Source organism: Tachyglossus aculeatus, chromosome X5, assembly GCF_015852505.1.
Source record: "Tachyglossus aculeatus isolate mTacAcu1 chromosome X5, mTacAcu1.pri, whole genome shotgun sequence".
NCBI classification, from domain to species: Eukaryota; Metazoa; Chordata; class Mammalia; order Monotremata; family Tachyglossidae; genus Tachyglossus; species Tachyglossus aculeatus.
The window spans coordinates 3,849,739-3,869,148 of NC_052097.1; the positions used below are offsets into that span (position 1 = coordinate 3,849,739).

The 19,410-nt window shown below is 43.8% G+C and overlaps 1 non-coding gene across 1 annotated transcript; it reads left to right on the forward strand.

Moving 5' to 3' along the window:
* The first annotated feature begins 6,547 nt into the window (after positions 1 to 6,547).
* Positions 6,548 to 6,685, forward strand: LOC119947769. Its single transcript, XR_005456565.1, has one exon. It is a non-coding gene; the product is annotated as a small nucleolar RNA SNORA7 (small nucleolar RNA).
* The last annotated feature ends 12,725 nt before the right edge of the window (positions 6,686 to 19,410 follow it).

Here is a 19,410-nt window from a genome sequence, read left to right on the forward strand (position 1 = left end):
GCTACTCCTGATTAATGCCTCATTTCCCTATTCATCCTCCCTTCTGTATCACCTCTGCACTTGGATTGGTACCCTCTAAGCACCTGATATTCACCCTACCCTGACAGCGCATATGTACGTATCCTCCTTCTCTCCCATTGTCCCTATGCGTAATTTATTTTTATGCCTGTCTCCCCCTCTAGACTGTAAATTCCTTGTGGGCAGAGATTGTATCTAATAATAATAATGATGATGGCATTTATTAAGCGCTTACTATGTGCAAAGCACCGTTCTAAGAACTGGGAAGGTCACAAGGTGATCAGGTTGTCCCACGGGGGGCCTCACAGTCTTCATCCCCATTTTACAGATGAGGTAACTGAGGCACAGAGAAGATAAGCGACTTGCCCAAAGTCACCCAGCTGACAATTGGCGGAGCCGGGATTTGAACCCATGACCTCTGACTCCAAAGCCCGGGGTCTTTTCCACTGAGCCACGCTGCTTCTCTACCAATTCTGTTGTACGGTATATACATTAAGGACTCAACGAATACTATTTATTGATTGATTGATCAAGGACTTTTTGTATGCCTCATCTGGGGAGTGTATAAAGATTGTGATGAGAGTCAGGGACTGTGTCCAAACAGCTGCGTGGCTCGGCAGAAAGAGCCCGGGCTTTGGAGTCAGGGGTCATGGGTTCAAATGCTGGCTTCACCACTTGTCAGCTGTGTGACTTTGGATAAGCCACTTAACTTCTCTGTGCCTCAGTTCCCTCATCTGTAAAATGGGGATTTAGACAGTGAGCCTCATGTGACAACATGATCACCTTGTAATCTGCCCAGCACTTAGAACAGTGCTTTGCACATGGTAAGCACTTAGTAAATGCCATTATTATCATTATTATAATCTTGTACCTGCCCCAGTGCTTCTTATTACTACTACTAATAATAATGATTATATTTGTTAAGCACTTACTATGTGTCAAGCATTGTTCTAAGCACTGGGAGAGATACCAGGTAATCATGTTGGACACAGTCCCTGCCCCAAATAGGGCTCACAGTGTTAATCCCCACTTTACAGACAAGGGAACGGAGGCACAGAGAAGTGAAGTGATTTGCCCAAGGTCACACAGCAGACAAGTGGCAAAGCCAGGATTAGAATCCAGGTCCTTCTGACTCCCAGCCCCGTGATCTCTCCACTAGTCAATGCTGCTTCTAGTCCAGTGCCTGCCACTAGATCCCACCCCTCAACTAGGGGAAACAAGCATCAGATAATTTACAGATAATAATAATAATGGTATTTGCTAAGCGCTTACTATGTGCCAAGCCCTGTTCTAAGCACTGAGGTAGATACAAGGTAATCAGGTTGTCCCACGTGGGGCTCACGGTCCTCATCCCCATTTTACAGATGAGGGAACTGAGGCCCAGAGAAGTGAAGTGACTTGCCCAAAGTCACACAGCTGACAGTTGGCAGAGCCGGGATTAGAACCCACGACCTCTGACTTCCAAGCCCGGGCTCTTTCCACTGAGCCACGCTGCTTCTCTAACAGGTAGGTGGTGAAAGAACAGTGGAAATATATTTGAGCGTGTTTTTATGTAATAGGTTAAGTACGATCATATCGTATTCTCCCCAGAGCATAAGAACAGTGCTCTGCAAACTGTACACACTCAATAAATGTTATTGATAGATCAATATTAATAATAATAATTATAACAATATTTGTTATGTGCTAAACACTGTCCTAAGCGCTGGGGTAGATACAAGTTCACTGGGATGGACACAGTCCCTGTCCCACGTGGGGCTCACACTCTCGATAAGTACTGAAGCAAGACACGAATAGAAGCAGCGTGGCTTAGTGGAAAAGACTGCGTGCTTTGGAGTCAGAGGTCATGGGTTCAAATCCCGGCTCCACCAACTGTCAGGTGGGTGACTTTGGGCAAGTCACTTCACTTCTCTGGGCCTCAGTTCCCTCATCTGTAAAATGGGGATTAAGACTGTGAGCCCCCCAGGGGACAACCTGATCACCTTGCAACCTCCCCAGCACTTAGAACAGTGCTTTGCACATAGTAAGCGCTTAATAAATGCCATTATTATTATTATTATTATTATTATTATAGAAGTGCTTGTGGCGTAGTGGTTGTGAGTAGATGAGTGTGAAATTAGTTCTCGAGAGTCACCCGGAGTCAAAGCGGAGGAACGGGATTTTGAAGTCACAGTTCTCAACTCAACACTTGACCTACTGAACTGAATCTCTTCTAGCCAAGGACGTGCTGCTTACATTAGCCTAGGTCCTCTACATCTTCACCGGTTTTCTCTAATGAAATGTCTCTCGGAGATTAATCTACCGCTCAACTTTGCCCCTTACATTCCGGTTATTTTCTACGAGTCTTTTCATGAAAGGGTTTATCAAATCACTTACGAACAACCGAGTACATTATAGTCGAATCTCCTTGTGTGAAATATTTTATTAAATTCCTCCAGGCAATAATAAGCCCGAGACACGCTTTCCCCTTAAGAAGCTGCTGTCTGACCAATCATTCCTACATTCAAAATGTTGTACTGAGTCAATCTTCAAACTCTCAATTAGAGCCTCAAGAAGGAAGGTGAATTGCAGCTCGGTTGCCAGTAATTCCTGTGATATCTTCAGTTCCTTCCCAAACCTTCCACACCTGGATATGGAAGGACATTTGAATGAAGGCGAGAGTGGATCGCTTACAGAGGAGAGATGAGTGAAAGGAAAATCCTAAAGGAGATCACCTTTGGCATCAAAGAATGGGGATTTTAGACTGTGAGCCCACTGTTGGGTAGGGACTGTCTCTATGTGTTGCCAATTTGTATTTCCCAAGCGCTTAGTACAGTGCTCTGCACATAGTAAGTGCTCAATAAATACGATTGATGATTAAGACTGTGAGCCCCTCGTGGGACAACCTGATCTCCTTGTAACCTCCCCAGCGCTTAGAACAGTGCTTTGCACATAGTAAGCGCTTAAAAAATGCCATTATTATGATTATTATTAAAGAAGATTTCAGCTAATCTGATAGAAACTTCACAACCAGTCTTGGAAATGGTAAGAGGGGAAAAAAAAACCCAAAAATAAGCCTTTAGATCAAGGCTCCACTCTCTGAGATTGTGTTTACAGCAGAAAAGAAGAATTTGAGTGATGGAACAATTATTCAGGGAATTAAGAGTCTAACAGGTTAATGGCTTATTGAATTCAGCTCTCCAGTGCCTATTAAGACATGAGAAAGGAGTAAAAATAGTAGTGATAGGAAGAAGTCCTGATTAATCCCTCATCTCTTCTCATTCATTCATTTGATCGTATTTATTGAGCGCTTACTGTGTGCAGGGCGCTGTACTAAGCGCTTGGACGGTACAGTTCGGCAACAGATAGAGACAATCCCTACCCAACAACAGGCTCACAGTCTAGAAGCGGGGAGAGAGACTAGCTCTCTTCCTCCCTTCAAGGCCCTATTGAGAGCTCACCTCCTCCAGGAGGCCTTCCCAGACTGAGCCCCTTCCTTCCTCTCCCCCTCGTTCCCCTCTCCATCCCCCCCTTCTTACCTCCTTCCCTTCCCCACACCACCTGTATATATGTATATATGTTTGTATATATTTATTACTCTATTTATTTTACTGGTACATATCTATTCTATTTATTTTATTTTGTTAGTATGTTGGGTTTTGTTCTCTGTCTCCCCCTTTTAGACTGAGCGCCCACTGTTGGGTAGGGACTGTCTCTATATGTTGCCAATTTGTACTTCCCAAGCGCTTAGTACAGTGTTCTGCACATAGTAAGCGCTCAATAAATGCGACTGATGATGATGAAACAAAAGAAAACTGTGTTGGCCTTGCACTTGGATTTGTATTCAGCCTATACTCACCCCTCTCTTAGCCCCAGAGCTCTTTGATACTTATTGGTAATTCATTTATCTATATCAATATCTGTATCTTCCTTTCGACCGTAAACTAGTTGTGGACGGGAATGTGTGTACCAACTCTGTCATAGCGTACTCTCCCAAGCGCTTAGTCCAGCACTCTCCCCATCCCCCCCGCCTTACCTCCTTCCCCTCTCCACAGCACCCGTATATATGTATATATGTTTGTACGTATTTATTACTCTATTTATTTCATTTGTACATATTTATTCCATTTATTTTATTTTTTTAATATGTTTTGTTTTGTTGTCTGTCTCCTCCTTCTAGACTGTGAGCCCACTGTTGGGTAGGGACTGTATATGTTGCCAACTTGCACTTCCCAAGCGCCTAGTCCAGTTCTCTGCACACAGTAAGCGCTCAATAAATACGATTGAATGAATGAATGAACAGTGAGCACTCAATAAATATGACTGATTTGATTGACTGAGAGTTGAGGTAGAAGTAGTACTAGTAGTAGTAATAGGATAATAATAATAATAATAATAATAATAATGGCATTTGTTAAGTGCTTACTATGTGCAAAGTGCTGGGGAGGATATAAGGTGATCAGGTTGTCCCACGTGGGGCTCACAGTCTTAATCACCATTTTACAGATGAGGTAACTGAGGCTCAGAGAAGTTAAGTGACTTGCCCGAGGTTACACAGCCGATATGTGGCGGAGCGGGGATTCGAACCCATGACCTCAGACTCCAAAGCCCGGGCTCTTTCCACTGAGCCACGCTGCTTCTAGGCCAGTTGGCAAATGAGTCATTTGGATCCCGAGGAGAAGAGGTGTGTCACTACTCTGCAAAGTGTGTTACTTTTCTGCAAAGTAAGCAGAAAAAAGAGGTGTGTTACTTCTCTGCAAAGTAAGCAGAAAACTGTGCTATATAATGGGTTCCTATTGGGCTGGGAACATACTGAGAGCCCTTTTTATGTGTCAAACTCTGTTCTAAGAGCTGGGGAAGATACAGGTTAATCAGGTAGGACATGGTAGCATATGGGGGCTCACAGTTTTTGTAAGAAAGAGAACAGGTATGGAATTCCCATTTTACAGGTGAGGAAACTGACTCACAGAGAAGTGACTTGCCCAAGGTCACACAGCAAACGACTGTGAGCCCGTTGTTGGGTAGGGACCGTCTCTATATGTTGCCCATTTGTATTTCCCAAGCACTAAGTCCAGTGCTCTGCACACAGTAAGCGCTCAATAAATACGATTGAATGAATGAATGAATGACTGGAGGAGCCAGAATTAGAACCTGATTCTTCTGACTCCCAAACCTGTGCTCTTTTATTCAATTCAATCGCATTTATTGAGCGCTTACTGTGTGCAGAGCACTCTTTCTACCAGGCCACACTGTTTTCACACAAAAGTGCTTAAGAATGGATATACCTCGGTTCCTAAATGTCAGAATGATCAAGCTAATTATGAGACGTGACCCTCTTATCTCCCGGGGAGAATTCTTATTCTCAGGAGCAACAGATTACAAATACTTTAGTTACCTTGGCAACACATCTTTAAAATGTATCAAGTGCCTAGAGAGCATTAGGTATGGCAAAGAAAATATGGAAATAAGAATAACAGACCAGTAAGACTATTCAAAAATAACTTCATACAACAGTTGATACTTGGATCAGGTTTCAGCAAGATGGGAATATATAAACAGTTCAGAATAATCTCTGGCTGAGAGCATTGTGATTATTAGACAAACTATCCTATCTCTACAACTACTACTATTATCACATACCATCCTACTACCCCCACTTTTTGTAAATATTTTTTCCAATTAAACAGATTTCTTATGGATGGTGAACACACCTGTTTTTTTTGTTGTGTTTTCCCAAGTGCTTAGTGTCTCACACTAAGCTGGTCCTCAATAAATAATCATTACTAAAAATAATCATGGTATTTGTTAAGTGCTTACTCTGTGCCAGGCACTGTACTCAATGCACCATTACCACAACTACTACTATTATACATTCCACACTACTTCAGTGATATTATGAAACATGGTCTCTGGCTCTCAAAGGAGTTACAAATTCAGAGAAAATCCTACAGAGAAAATTGTGTTCTCTTTAAAATGGACAGAAGCCTGTTGCCCTTATTATTTTGAAAGGCTAATACCGTCCTAGCCATAGATTCTGTACCCACCAGCTTTCCAGGAAAATTTTGAGCCAGAGAGAAACTTGCGCAAAACAAGTGTGCTACCAGTTATCGGCTATTATACTAATTAAATGCAAATTCTTTCCTGAGTGGTGTGATCTATGCACATGCTCACTCAGTACTTTACTAAGAAAATATTTACTGAGGAGTTTTAAGGGCATAATCTGCAATTAAAATCATAAGCTGCGTACACATCGCTTCCTAGAAAGGGTGGCCGATGAGTGGAAATTTACAGAATGCCATTAATGTTTTGAGTGCTCTGTAACGGATCTGGTGAGCACTTTAGAACAAGTCCCATCGCCTTGGCAATCAGTTGGCATGTGTGGGAGGGTACACCTTTTTTTTTTAATCAAGGAAGTATTTTGAGGGGCAAGGGCTTTTACAGATAGACAGCGTCCTCGGGATAGGGCAGCAAAACATCCCGTCAGACCAGTAAAATTCCAAAACGTTTTTTGTACGCATGCCAGGTAATTTTGTTTCGGTACCTGTTAAATCCCCTCTCAGGATGGCACCTGGAGAGTTTCCAGTCCTCTACCAGTCTCGGCTATGGGAGGGAGAGTCAAGCAGAGGCCTAACCTTTCCATTCCTAGTTTGGGCAGTGGCTAGTGAGGGGCAGACAATCTGCTACAAGGCAAAACTCCCCTGTGCCGGGCAGCAGCGACATGGGAGAAGAGTCAAGGGTGGAAACTCAAGTTGACTGTGTGGAAGAAGGCAACGGTAAACCGCTTCCGTATTTCTACCAAGAAAACTCTTCGGATACACCACCAGAACGATTGAAGATGAAGGTGGGGTGTTCTGGGAGAGATGTGTCCATGGAGTCGTAATGGGTTGGAAAAGTCTTGACAGCGTAAGACAAGACCAGGTCTCTTAAATGCTTACTATTTGCCAGGCGCTGTACTAAGCACTGGGGTCAATACAATATAATCAGGTTGGACCACGTCCCTGTAACCAAATGGGGCTCGAGGCATAGGAGGGAGTAGGATTCAATCCCCACTGTAATAATAATAATAATAATGGCATATGTTAAATGCTTACTACGGGCAAAACACTATTCTAAGCACTGGGGACGTTACAAGGTGATCAGGTTGTCCCACAGGGGGCTCACAGTTTTAAACTCCATTTTACAGAGGAGGTAACTGAGGCACAGAGAAGTGAAGTGACTTGCCCAAAGTCACCCAGCTGACAGTTGGCAGAGCCGGGATTTGAACCCATGACCTCTGACTCCAAAGCCCGTGCTCTTTGGAGCACTTGTACATATTTATTCTATTTATTTTATTTTGTTGATATGTTTTGTTTTGTTCTCTGTCTCCCCCTTCTAGACTGTGAGCCCACTGTTGGGTAGGGACCGTCTCTGTATGTTGCCAACTTGTACTTCCCAAGCGCTTAGTACAGTGCTCTGCACACAGTAAGCGCTCACTAAATACGATTGATTGATTGATTGATTGATTGATTGATTTCCATTGAGCCACGCTGCTTCTCCACACTGCTTTTACCTTATTGTACAGATACGGTAACTGAGGCAGACAGAAGTTAAGAGACTTGTCCAAGGACTCGCAACAGATGGGCAGCAGAGCAAGGATTCGAATCCAGGTCTTTTAACTCTCAGGCCCATACTCCTTTCACTAAGCCAAGCTACTTCCTTACTGAGGGAGCTTAAAGCTTGCCTCTAGACTGTAAGCTTGTGGACAGGAAATGTGTCTGTTTATTGTTATAGCGTACTCTCCCAAAGTCTTAGTACAGTGCTCTGCACACAGTACGTGCTCAATAAATACGACTGAATAAACAGTAGGTGAAAATAACCAAATATGGCACAGAGGGAGAGTAATCGACATAAAGGATCAGCAAAAAATGAATAAACAAACAGAAAAATACTTACAAAATGAGGTAGCTGAATGGATGAGCCAGCCCCAATGGTGCTAAATAATACTCCTGTCTCTTCACATAGAATTTTTGAAAGCACAAATCCAACTCTTAAACCTCACAACTCGAACTTAACTGGGTTTTGCCGCAGATTGAGTTTGAGTTGATAGTAAAAATTCTGATCTGGTAAAGGCTGAGAGTGAAGGATCCCCCTTATTTCTCTTAGATCCGTTCGCCCTTCCTCACCCCTTTATTGGAACCCTTGACGGACTTCAGCATCCACGTCACTGTGAAAAGGAGGCAGAAAGCTAAAAGCTGAGAGATGTTTCTGTAGAAAGAATCAATAGCCATCTAAGATCAACTATGAATAACTGCTTCAAAAATCCTCTGGTCCATATTTGAGAGGGAGTTCCTCATCTAACTAGAGCGCTGTCTTGGGTTGAGATTTTCTTCTCTTGCCTGGGTGCGGTGTTTGAATGTGCTGTGATTTCTGTTGGTTTCTCCTGGTTTCTCAGTTTAGGCAAATGCAGATCAGGATTTACAAAATCAGCGAATTGCAGTTTTGCTGGTCTGGGACCAATTCTTCCCCCTTTAAATGCTCGTTATTCATGATGAACAGTTACATAAATGCTGGGAGAGGTTGCAAACGCAGGTTGCAAATACCTCTGGCCTGGAAGTGCTTAACAGATACCAGTATTATTATTATTAAAGAAGCAGCTTGGCTCAGTGGAAAGAGCCCGGGCTTGGGAGTCAGAGGTCATGGGTTCAAATCCTGGCTTCGCCAATTGTCAGCTGTGTGACTTTGGGCAAGTCACTAAACTTCTCTAAGCCTCAGTTACCTCATCTGTAAAATGGGGATGAAAACTGTGAGCGCCTTGTGGGACAACCTGGTCACCTTGTATCCTCCCCAGCACTTAGAACAGTGCTTTGCACACAATAAGCGCTTAACAAATACCCGAAATATTATTATTATTATAAATATTATTAACATTATTAGTTGGAGAAGCAGTGTGGCCTCCTTGACTGCCATCTTCAACAGTTCGCTTTCCAACAACTTCTTCTCCACTGCTTTCAAACAAGCTTGTCTCCTCTTTCCTAAAAAAACCCTCCCTTGAGCCCACAACACACAAGTCCCTCCACTTTTCGCCCCATCTCCCTCCTACCATTTCTCCACCGTCTCCACTTCCTCTCCTCCAATTCTCACCTGGATCCCCTCCATTCTGGCTCCCGTTCCTGCTTCATTCCAAAGAAATAGCCCTCTCTGAGGTAACCAATGACCTTCAAATCGCCAACTCTGACGACGACCTCAGCTTCATCTTATTCCTCCTAGACCTCTCAGCCACCTTTGAAACTGTAGACCACCCCCTTCTCCTCGAAACTTTATCCAACCTCGGATTCACAGGCGCTGACCTCCCTTGGTTCTCCTCATCTCTCTAAGGCCTCTTTCTCTGTCTCTTTCGTTGGCTCCTCCTCTGCCTCCCACCCTCTCACAGTGGTGGTCCTTCAAGGCTCCTTCATTCATTCAATCATATTTATTGAGCACTTACTGTGTCAGAGCACTGTACTAAGCGCTTGGGAAGTACAAGGTGGCAAGATATAGAGCCGGTCCCTACCCAACAGTGGGCTCACAGAAGGGGGAGACAGACAACAAAACAAAACATGTTAACAAAATAAAATAAATAGAATAAACACGTACAAGTAAAATAGAGTAGTAAACACGTACTAGATACTAATTGTCTGTATTATACATGGGCTGGTAAATTCCCCGTACTCTTACTCTCTTCCGATGGAGTGGATAATTGAGCGTTCACTGAGTATAAGCTCCTTGTGGGCAAGGGATGAGTCTTGTTCTTCTGTTGAAGTCTCCCACATGCCTAGTACTGTGCACTTGAACGTAGCGGGCACTCAACAGAGAAGCAGCGAGGCTCAGTGGAAACATCACGGGCTTGGGAGTCAGAGGTCATGGGTTCAAATCCCAGTCCCGCCAACTGTCAGCTGTGTGACTCTGGGCAACTCGCTTCACTTCTCTATGCCTCAGTGACCTCATCTGTAAAATGGGGATGAAGACTGTGAGCCCCCCCCGTGGGACACCCTGATCACCTTGTAACCTCCCCAGTGCTTAGAATAGTGCTTTGCACATAGTAAGTGCTTAATAAATGCTATTAAAAATAAAAAATAAAATAAATACCACTACCACCTCCACCATACTATCACCTCCATTTCAATCCATCAGTGGTATTTATTGAGCACGTACTGGCTGCAGAGCACTGTAACAAGTGCTTGGAAAAGTACAAGAGAGTTGGTAGACACTTTACATCTCATAGCTCCCCACACACTGCGCAAATGGTAAAATAAGATGCTTACTCCCAATAACGTCCTGAAATTGTCTTATAAACACCTTGGGTAATAGAAATTGTAATAGAGTCATTATTACAGTTTAAATTGGTCTTCGAAGCCGCATATTTAATTTGTGGGAGATTCTTAGTACGTATTGAAGCCCACAGCTTTACGTTTCCAAGTTTTGAAAGCAGAAAAAAAAAAAAGGATAAGACATTTCAGTAACTCCATGGAAGAATTCCAAAGTATGCCTGAGATGTCTTTTTATAGTATCTGGAAGCTTGTAACTCTCATGGTTCATTTGTTGATGTTCCATTAGCAATCTAACATAACGTCGGAGAGACTTTGTTCCCATGCTGTTGGTGTTTTATGAATGTTTACTCTTAAACTCAGGCCCTCAACCACCCTTCTCTCTAGAAATCTGTTTTTTCTCTTCCTGCAATGGGGTCTTCCCCCTTTTAGACTGTGAGCCCACTGTTGGGTAGGGACTGTCTCTATATGTTGCCAATTTGTACTTCCCAAGCGCTTAGTACAGTGCTCTGCACACAGTAAGCGCTCAATAAATACGATTGATGATGATGATGATGATGATAAAGGTAAAGGTAAAGGTGAAGCAGCATGGCTCAGCAGAAAGAGCCCGGGCTTTGGAGTCAGAAGTCATGGCTTCGAATCCCGGCTCCGCCAATTGTCAGCTGTGTGACTTTGGGCAAGTCACTTCACTTCTCTTTGCCTCAGTTCCCTCATCTGTAAAATGGGGATGAAGACTGTGAGCCCCCCGTGGGACAACCTGATCACCTTGTAACCTCCTCAGTGCTTAGAACAGTGCTCAGTGTTCAGTGTTTAGAACAGTGCTTTGCACATAGTAAGTGCTTAATAAATGCCATTATTATTATTAAAGGGGATTGGACTGCTCTTCAGAGCTCTCCAGGGACTGAATATCACCTCTTTCCCGTGGTCTTACACATTTATCAATCGATCACTGGATCAATAGTGTTTATAGAGCACTTACTCTGTGCAGAGCACTGTACTACGCACTTGAGAGAGTTCAATATTATCAAGTCGGTAGACATGTTCCCTGCCCGCAAGAGCTTCGAGCCCAGAGAGTGAGAGGACTTTCTTTAAGTGTCTCTGTTTCTCCTCTGCTTAAGGGATTCCATACCTCAGTCTTTCCTTGGGGTTGGACACTTATATTAATAACAATAATAACTGTGGCATTTGTTGAGCACTTACTATATGCAAAGCACTGTACTAAGCGCTGGGGCAGATCCAAGATAATCAGAATCCCACAAGGAGCTCACAGTCGAAGTAGGAGGAAGAACAGGTATTGAATCCTCACTTTGCAGATGAGGTAACTGAAGCCCAGAGAAGTGAAGCGACTTGCCCAAGGTCACACAGCAGACAAGTGGTAGAGCCGGGACTAGACGCCAGGTCTTCTGACTTCCAAGCCCATGCGCCACCCACTAGGCCACGCTGCTTTCAGATGTATCGGTTGGAGGTGAACGATTCCGTCTTCGCACACACATTCCCACACAAGTTCACATCATTATCATCAATCGTATTTATTGAGAGCTTACTATGTGCAGAGCACTGTACTAAGCGCTTGGGAAGTACAAATTGGCAACATATAGAGACAGTCCCTACCCAACAGTGGGCTCACAGACTAAAAGGGGGAGACAGAGAACAAAACCAAACATACTAACAAAATAAAATAAATAGAATAGATATGTACAAATAAAATAAATAAATGAATAAAGAATGTCTCTTCCCTACCTTGGAGCTGGGGGAAGATCCAGCTAGAGATTCATCTCAAAGAGATTCATCTCAGCCTCTCCCAGCAGAACCAAAAATTCCCAATTCAATACATCCGTTCAGCTTCAAGCAGCCATAAGGCTCCAGTTGTCACCGCTGAATTCGCGCGGACGCGTTAGCAAGCTAAAACTGCTGCTTAGATTGTATATTAACAATCTCTCGAATTCGTTCACTCATTCAATCGTATTTATTGAGCGCTTACTGTGTGCAGAGCACTGGACTAGGCGCTTGGGAAGTCCAAGTTGGCAACATATAGAGACGGTCCCTACCCAACAGTGGGCTCACAGTCTCGAATGTTTATTCTTCTTCTGAGACGATATTGTATGTCTACGGTTTGGTTCTGGTCTCTGCTACCCCTCCCATTTTTACAGCTATTTCAGATACGACTAATGTGAGCTTTTTGTTGCTTAATAAGCAGATGCTGCTGTTAAATGAATCAAAGCCTCAACCACGTGCTTAAAAGAACACATATGATTTTAAACCTTTTCACTGTTTACTCTGTATAGAGTGGCGTGGGATCCACCCCAATTGAGTTGAAATCCCATTTTTACAGCTATTTCAGATACGACTAACGTGAGCTTTTTGTTGCTTAATAAGCAGATGCTGCTGTTAAATGAATCAAAGCCTCAACCACGTGCTTAAAAGAACACATATGATTTTAAACCTTTTCACTGTTTACTCTGTATAGAGTGGCGTGGGATCCACCCCAATTGAGTTGAAATCCCATTTTTACAGCTATTTCAGATACGACTAATGTGAGCTTTTTGTTGCTTAATAAGCAGATGCTGCTGTTAAATGAATCAAAGCCTCAACCACATGCTTAAAAGAACACATATGATTTTAAACCCTTTCTCTGTTTACTCTGTATAGAGTGGCGTGGGATCCACCCCAGTTGAGTTGAAATCCTTAAAAACGCTAACTGGCCGCAGGCTGCTATCCAGGTCATGAAATCGTGACCCAAAAGGCTTTAATGGTACGGAGAACAGACGGCTTTGAAATCATCATTCACGTATGGGCTCCAACAATCATTTTGATCTGGAAACCTCTCCTCAATAAAGCAAAGCATTATCATTTCCCGAAATGTCTCTTGCGAGTACAATGCCTGGAACATAGTAAGCTCTGGACAGATACCACAATTAATTAACAGAACTGCCCCCATATGAATCTATCCTTTTCGAGTAGCTTGGCGTTAGAGGAGTGAAATGGGTCAGCTGGGTTGCAGTAGAAGATCAGCTTTTGAAGTCTCCTCTCCTCTGCGCCAAAACAATATTTCTCCATCCTTACTGGCTCCCATGCCCACTCCAGCTGTTTCAGACTTTCAACTCCCTCCTCAAACCCCTTGTCCCCTTCTTCCCTCATGTCTTTCCCCTAATGGTCTTGTCCCTTTAGAGTGTAAGCTCGTTATGGGCAGGGAATAATAATAATGTGGGTATTTGTTAAGTGCTTACTATGTGCAAAGCACTGTTCTAAGCGCTGGGGGGAACACAAGGAGATGAGGTTGTCCCCATGTGGGGCTCACCGTCTTAATCCCCATTTTACAGATGAGGGAACTGAGGCACAGAGAAGTGAAGTGACTTGCCCAACATCACACAGCAGACATGTGGGGGAGGTGGGATTCGAACCCGTGACCTCTGACTCCCAAGCCTGCACTCTTTCCACTGAGCCACGCTGCTTCTCTAGATGCAGGGAATGCATCTGTTACACTGTTATATTGTACTCTCCCAAGCGCTTAGTACAGTGCTCTGCACACAGTAAGCAATCAAGAAATTCATTCATTCATTCAATCGTATTTATTGAGCGCTTACTGTGTGCAGAGCACTGTACTAAATGCTTGGGAAGTCCAAGCTGGCAACACCTAGAGACAGTCCCTACCCAACAGCGGGCTCACAGTCTAGAAGGGGGAGAAAGACAACAAAACAAAACATATTAACAGAATAACATAAATAGAATATGCAAATATGTACAAGAAATATGATTGACTGAGTGACCAATTTCTTCAGCAAAACTGAAACAACCAGTCGCGTTCTCCCTAAAATCTCTCAAGCTCCTCTCCAGTCCTCCCATCCTCCTGTCCTTTCTTTGACTCTCCTAACCTTCCCAGTATCTCAAGAGATGGTCTCCCACCTTCTCTTAAAATATTTCCCATCCAGCTGCACCTCTGGCCCCATCCCTTTGGACCTTATGAAAACACGAGCCCCCTTCCTTCTTCCTTCCCTGCCAGCCATCTTCAACCACTCACTTCCCTACTCCTTCCCTGCTGTTTTCCCACATGCTCATGAATCATGGCATTCTTCAGTTATCTCACTACCTCTCTTCTACATTTGTTTTCCAAAGTCCTCCAAAGTGAGTCATTTATACCCTCTGACTGTACTTCACCTCCATCAGTCCCCTCCCTGACCCCCTACAATCTCGTTTCTGCCCCCCCACTTCACAGTCACCTCCATCTCTAAGGTCCACAGTGACCTCCTTCTTGTCAAGGAGAATGACCTCCTGGAGAAGCAGCGTGGCTCAGTGGAAAGAGCCCGGGCTTTGGAGTCAGAGGTCATGGGTTCAAATCACAGCTCTGCCAACTGCCGGCTGTGTGACTTTGGGCAAGTCACTTAACTTCTCTGGGCCTCAGTTACCTCATCTGTAAAATGGGGATTAAGACTGTGAGCCCCCCGTGGGACAACCTGATCACCTTGTAACCTCCCCAGTGCTTAGGACAGTGCTTTGCACACAGTAAGCACTTAATAACTGCTATTATTATTATTATTATTATTATTATTATCAAATCCTCCCAGCCCCTCAGCACCTATAGACACTGTGGACCACCCCCTTCTCCTGGAAACGTTATCCATCTTTGGCTTCACTGGCATTGTGAAGCCAAGTAGAGAAGCACCATGGCTTAGTGGAAAGAGCAGTCCTTGGGGGTCAGAGGTTGTGGGTTCTAATCCCAGCTCTGCCACTTGTCTGCAGTGTGACTTTGGGCACATCATTTAACTTCTCTGTGCCTCAGTTACCTCATCTGTAAATTGGGGATTAAGTCTGTGAGCCCCACGTGGGACAACTTGATTACCTTGTATCTACCCCAGCACTTAGAACAGTGCTTTGCACATAGTAAGCGCTTAATAAAATGCTATTATTATTATTATTATGCTCTGTGACTCAGTTCCCTCATCTGTAAAATGGGGATTAAGACTGTGAGCCCAGTGTGGGATAACCTGATTACCTTGTATCTACCTCAGCGCTTGAAATGGTGCTTGGCATATAGTAAGCGCTTAACCAATACCATCATTATTATTATTATTGTCTTCTCCTTTGTCTCCTCCTATCTCTCTGGCCACTCAATCTCAGGCTCTTTCGTGGGATCCTTCTCTGCCTTCTACCCCTAACTGTGGGAGTCGCTCAAGGCTCCGTTCTGGGCCCTCTTCTATTCTCCTTCTACACCCTCTTCCTTGGCGAACTCATTTGCTCCCAAGGCTTCAACTGCCACCTCTATGCAGATGATTCCCTGCTCAGTGGAAAGAGCCCGGGCTTTGGAGTCAGAGGTCATGGGTTCGAATCCCGGCTCCACCAACTGTCAGCTGTGTGACTTTGGGCAAGTCACTTAACTTCTCTGTGCCTCAGTGACTTCATCTGTACAATGGGGATTAAAACTGTGAGTCCCCCGTGGGACAACCTGATCACCTTGTAACCTACCCAGCGCTTAGAACAGTGCTTTGCACATAGTAAGCGCTTAACAAACACTGTTATTATTATTAGTATTATTATTATTATTATTATCATCTCTGACCTCTCCTTCCCTGCAGTTTTGCGCTTCCTCCTGCCTTCAGGACATCTCTTCTTGGGTGTCCCACTGACACCTCAAACGTAACATATCCCCCTCCTCCCCCTCTCCATCCCCCCCCTTACCTCCTTCCCTTCCCCACAGCACCTGTATATATGTATATATGTTTGTATGTATTTATTACTCCATTTATTTATTTTACTTGTATATATCTATTCTATTCATTTTATTAATATGTTTTGTTTTGTTGTCTGTCTCCCCCTTCTAGACTGTGAGCCCACTGTTGGGTAGGGACCGTCTCTATATGTTGCCAACTTGGACTTCCCAAGCGCTTAATACAGTGCTCTGCACACAATAAGCGCTCAATATATACGACTGATTGATTGATTGATTGATGTCCAAAAACCCTGACTTCCCCTTATCTTTCCCATTACTGTAGACAACACCACTATCCTCCTTGTCTCATAGGTCTGTAATTTTGGCCCTATCCTTGACTCATCGCTCTCATTCAACCCACATCTTCAATCTGCCACTAAATCCTGTCAGTTCATAACATTCACGACATTTTAAACCTAACATCGCTAAAATCTGCACTTTCCACTCCATCCAAACTGCTAGCACGTTAATGCAAGCACTTACTCTATCCTCTGTGGATCACTGCATCAGCCTCCTCGCTGACCTCCCTGCCTCCTGTCTCTCTCCTCTCCTTTACTCTGTTGGCAGGATCATTTTTCTAAGAATACGTTCAGTCCACGTCTCCCCGTTCCTCCAAAACCATTCATCTCCACATCAAACAGAAATTCCTTACCTTTGGCTTCAAGGCACTCAATCTACTCTCCCCCTTCTATCTTGACGCGTCCACCTCAATAAAAAAGAGAACTGAGAGGAATGAGACTTAAAGTTGAGGAAATCCAATTTCAAGAATTTGAAACAAAAACTTAGACAAGGAGTCTTTCTGTTTTGTATGTGCCAAATGTGTTTCCGAATCCCCTTAGGGGGCACATTTAATTCAGTGAAAAGTAGGTCAAACCTCCCTAAGATCAATTTCTAATCAAATAGCTACTCCGTACACTTATATTTATTTTATAGTGCCTTCATTAATGCCAGTCTAGATTTCTCTCACAAACACAATTACTTGACTTTTATGCTAACCACTGTAGCCCATCTCATTTCTCTTATGGATTCAGTGTGACAGCAAAATGGGGGTATCTTTTTAATCAATCACATTGCGGCGCTTTGAATGTAAGTTATCAAAACGGAATCGCTTTTTAATAATAAACAAATCGCTTTTGCATATTTTCATAACAAAATCTGTGAAACCACAGAAGACAAAAATCTACTGTTTATTCCTCTTATTCAACTGCTTATTCAGGCTTTACATTTTACAAATGTAAACAAAGACTTAGGAACCTTATCAGAGACACCCAGGGAATTTCAGATCTTAAGTCAACGTCTAGGGCCAGTGTGCTTTCCTGGAGAAGAAAAGAAACAGAAGGGATAGAAAAGGGGGACAGGATGCACTTTGAAATGTTCCTTCGCATTACATTTGGGTGAGGTGCAGCATTCCATGTGTTTAAATAGAATGGGAAAAGGATAAAAAAAGCTAGCTAATTTTTTAAAGAGCTATTTGATTCATTCATTCATTCATTTGTATTTATTGAGCGCTTACTGTGTGCAAAGCACTGTACTAAGTGCTTGGAAGAGTACAATATAACAACAAACAGACACATTCTTGCCCACAAAGAGCTCACAGTAACTGCTATCACTAATAATAATAACAATAATTTTGGTATTTGGTAAGCGCTTACTATGTGCCAGGCACTATACTAAGTGCTGAGGTAGATACAAGGTAAGTAGGTTGTCCCACGTGGGGCTCACAGTCTTAATCCCCATTTTACAGATGAGGGAACTGAGGCTCAGAGAAGTCAAGTGACTTGCCTAACGTCACGCAGCAGACAAGTGGCGGAGCCGGGATTAGAACCCAGGACCTAATACTACAGATTGTCTAAACATCTCCTTTCCCATATTTATATTTCAATGTGTACCGAACAGGAAAAACAGGCTTTTGTGACCTTGGGCAAGTCACTTCTAAGTGCCTCAGTTCCCTCATCTGTAAAATGGGGGTTGAGACTGTGAGCTCCAGGTGGGACAGGGACCGTGTCCAACCCAATTTGCTTGTCTACCCCAGCGCTTAGTACGGTGCCTGGCACCTAGTAAGTGCTTAGCAAATACCAAGTTATTATTACTAACTAAAATTCAAGCTGTCACTTGTTGACAACTCTCCCTGAGGAAAGTAGTTTATTCGAAGTACCATTTCTGTAGCAGGAGAAGGTAGGCTTTGATTTCTTATCAGAAAGCATTTTGAATCCCTTTCCCTCATGTATATTTCATGCCAAATAATTTGGGGAGCTGTTTCAGGTAAAACTTCAATTACAAGATCGAGGAGGGATTCCCTAAATTCTTTTTTAAAATAGGAAACAATCCCGGTTGTCTTTTTGTCACGCTCCTTGGAGAGAGGCTTTTAAGGAATCAAGAGCCCAGGCGCCTTATGAAAGTCATGTTTACTGAGGTAATTTCCACTCCATGCATTCAAATAAATGGATCGTCTGAGCCCCGGTACTTACAGCGAGCAATGACCCACTGTCAGTTCTACCAATATTATCAACGGGGATGAAAAAGCGGAGGTCTCCTCTAGCATCTGGTGTGTGTGGGTGAAAAATAACGCAGCTTTCAGAAACATTTGTTCATCCTATAAGGAGTTGGAACATAATGACTCCTAAGGTGCGATAAGATCTACAAATCACTGGGAGAATTGGAAGTACGAATGGAGATATATGTACCAGGTGTTCAGCCAAATTGTCTCCCCCGCCCCCCTAGCCTCCATTTGGAGAGGGTGGGAACAAGGTACCGTGCTTCCACGTTAATACAATCACTCATTCTATCCCACCTGGATTACTGCATCAGCCTTCTCGCTGACCTCCTAGCCTCCTGTCTCTCCCCACCAGGGTCCGTACTTCACTCTGCTGCCTGGATCACTTTCCATAAAAATATTCTGGACACGTCACCCTGCTCCTCAAAAAACTCAAGGGGTTGCCCGTCCACCTCCGTGGCAAACAAAACTTCCCCTCCATTGGCTTTAAAGCGTTCCATCACCTTGCCTCCTCCTATTTCAAGTCATCTATCTCCTTCTACAACCCAGCCCGCGCACTCCACTCCTCTAGTGCTAACCTTCTCCCTGTGCTTTCATCTTGTCTGTCTCACCACCGACCCCTGGCCCATGACCATGACCTTCTAGACTGTGAGCCCACTGTTGGGTAGGGACCGTCTCTATATGTTGCCAACTTGTACTTTCCAAGCGCTTAGTACAGTGCTCTGCACACAGTAAGCGCTCAATAAATATGATTGAATGAATAACCTGCCTCTGGCCTGGAACGCCCTCCCTCCTCTCCCCCACTTCAAAGCTTTGCTGAAGGCCCATCTCCTCCAAGAGGCCTTCCCAGCTTAAGCCCCACTTTTCCTCATCTCCCACTCCCTTCTGCATCGCTCTGACTCACTCCCTTTGCTCTTCCCCGCTCCCAGCCC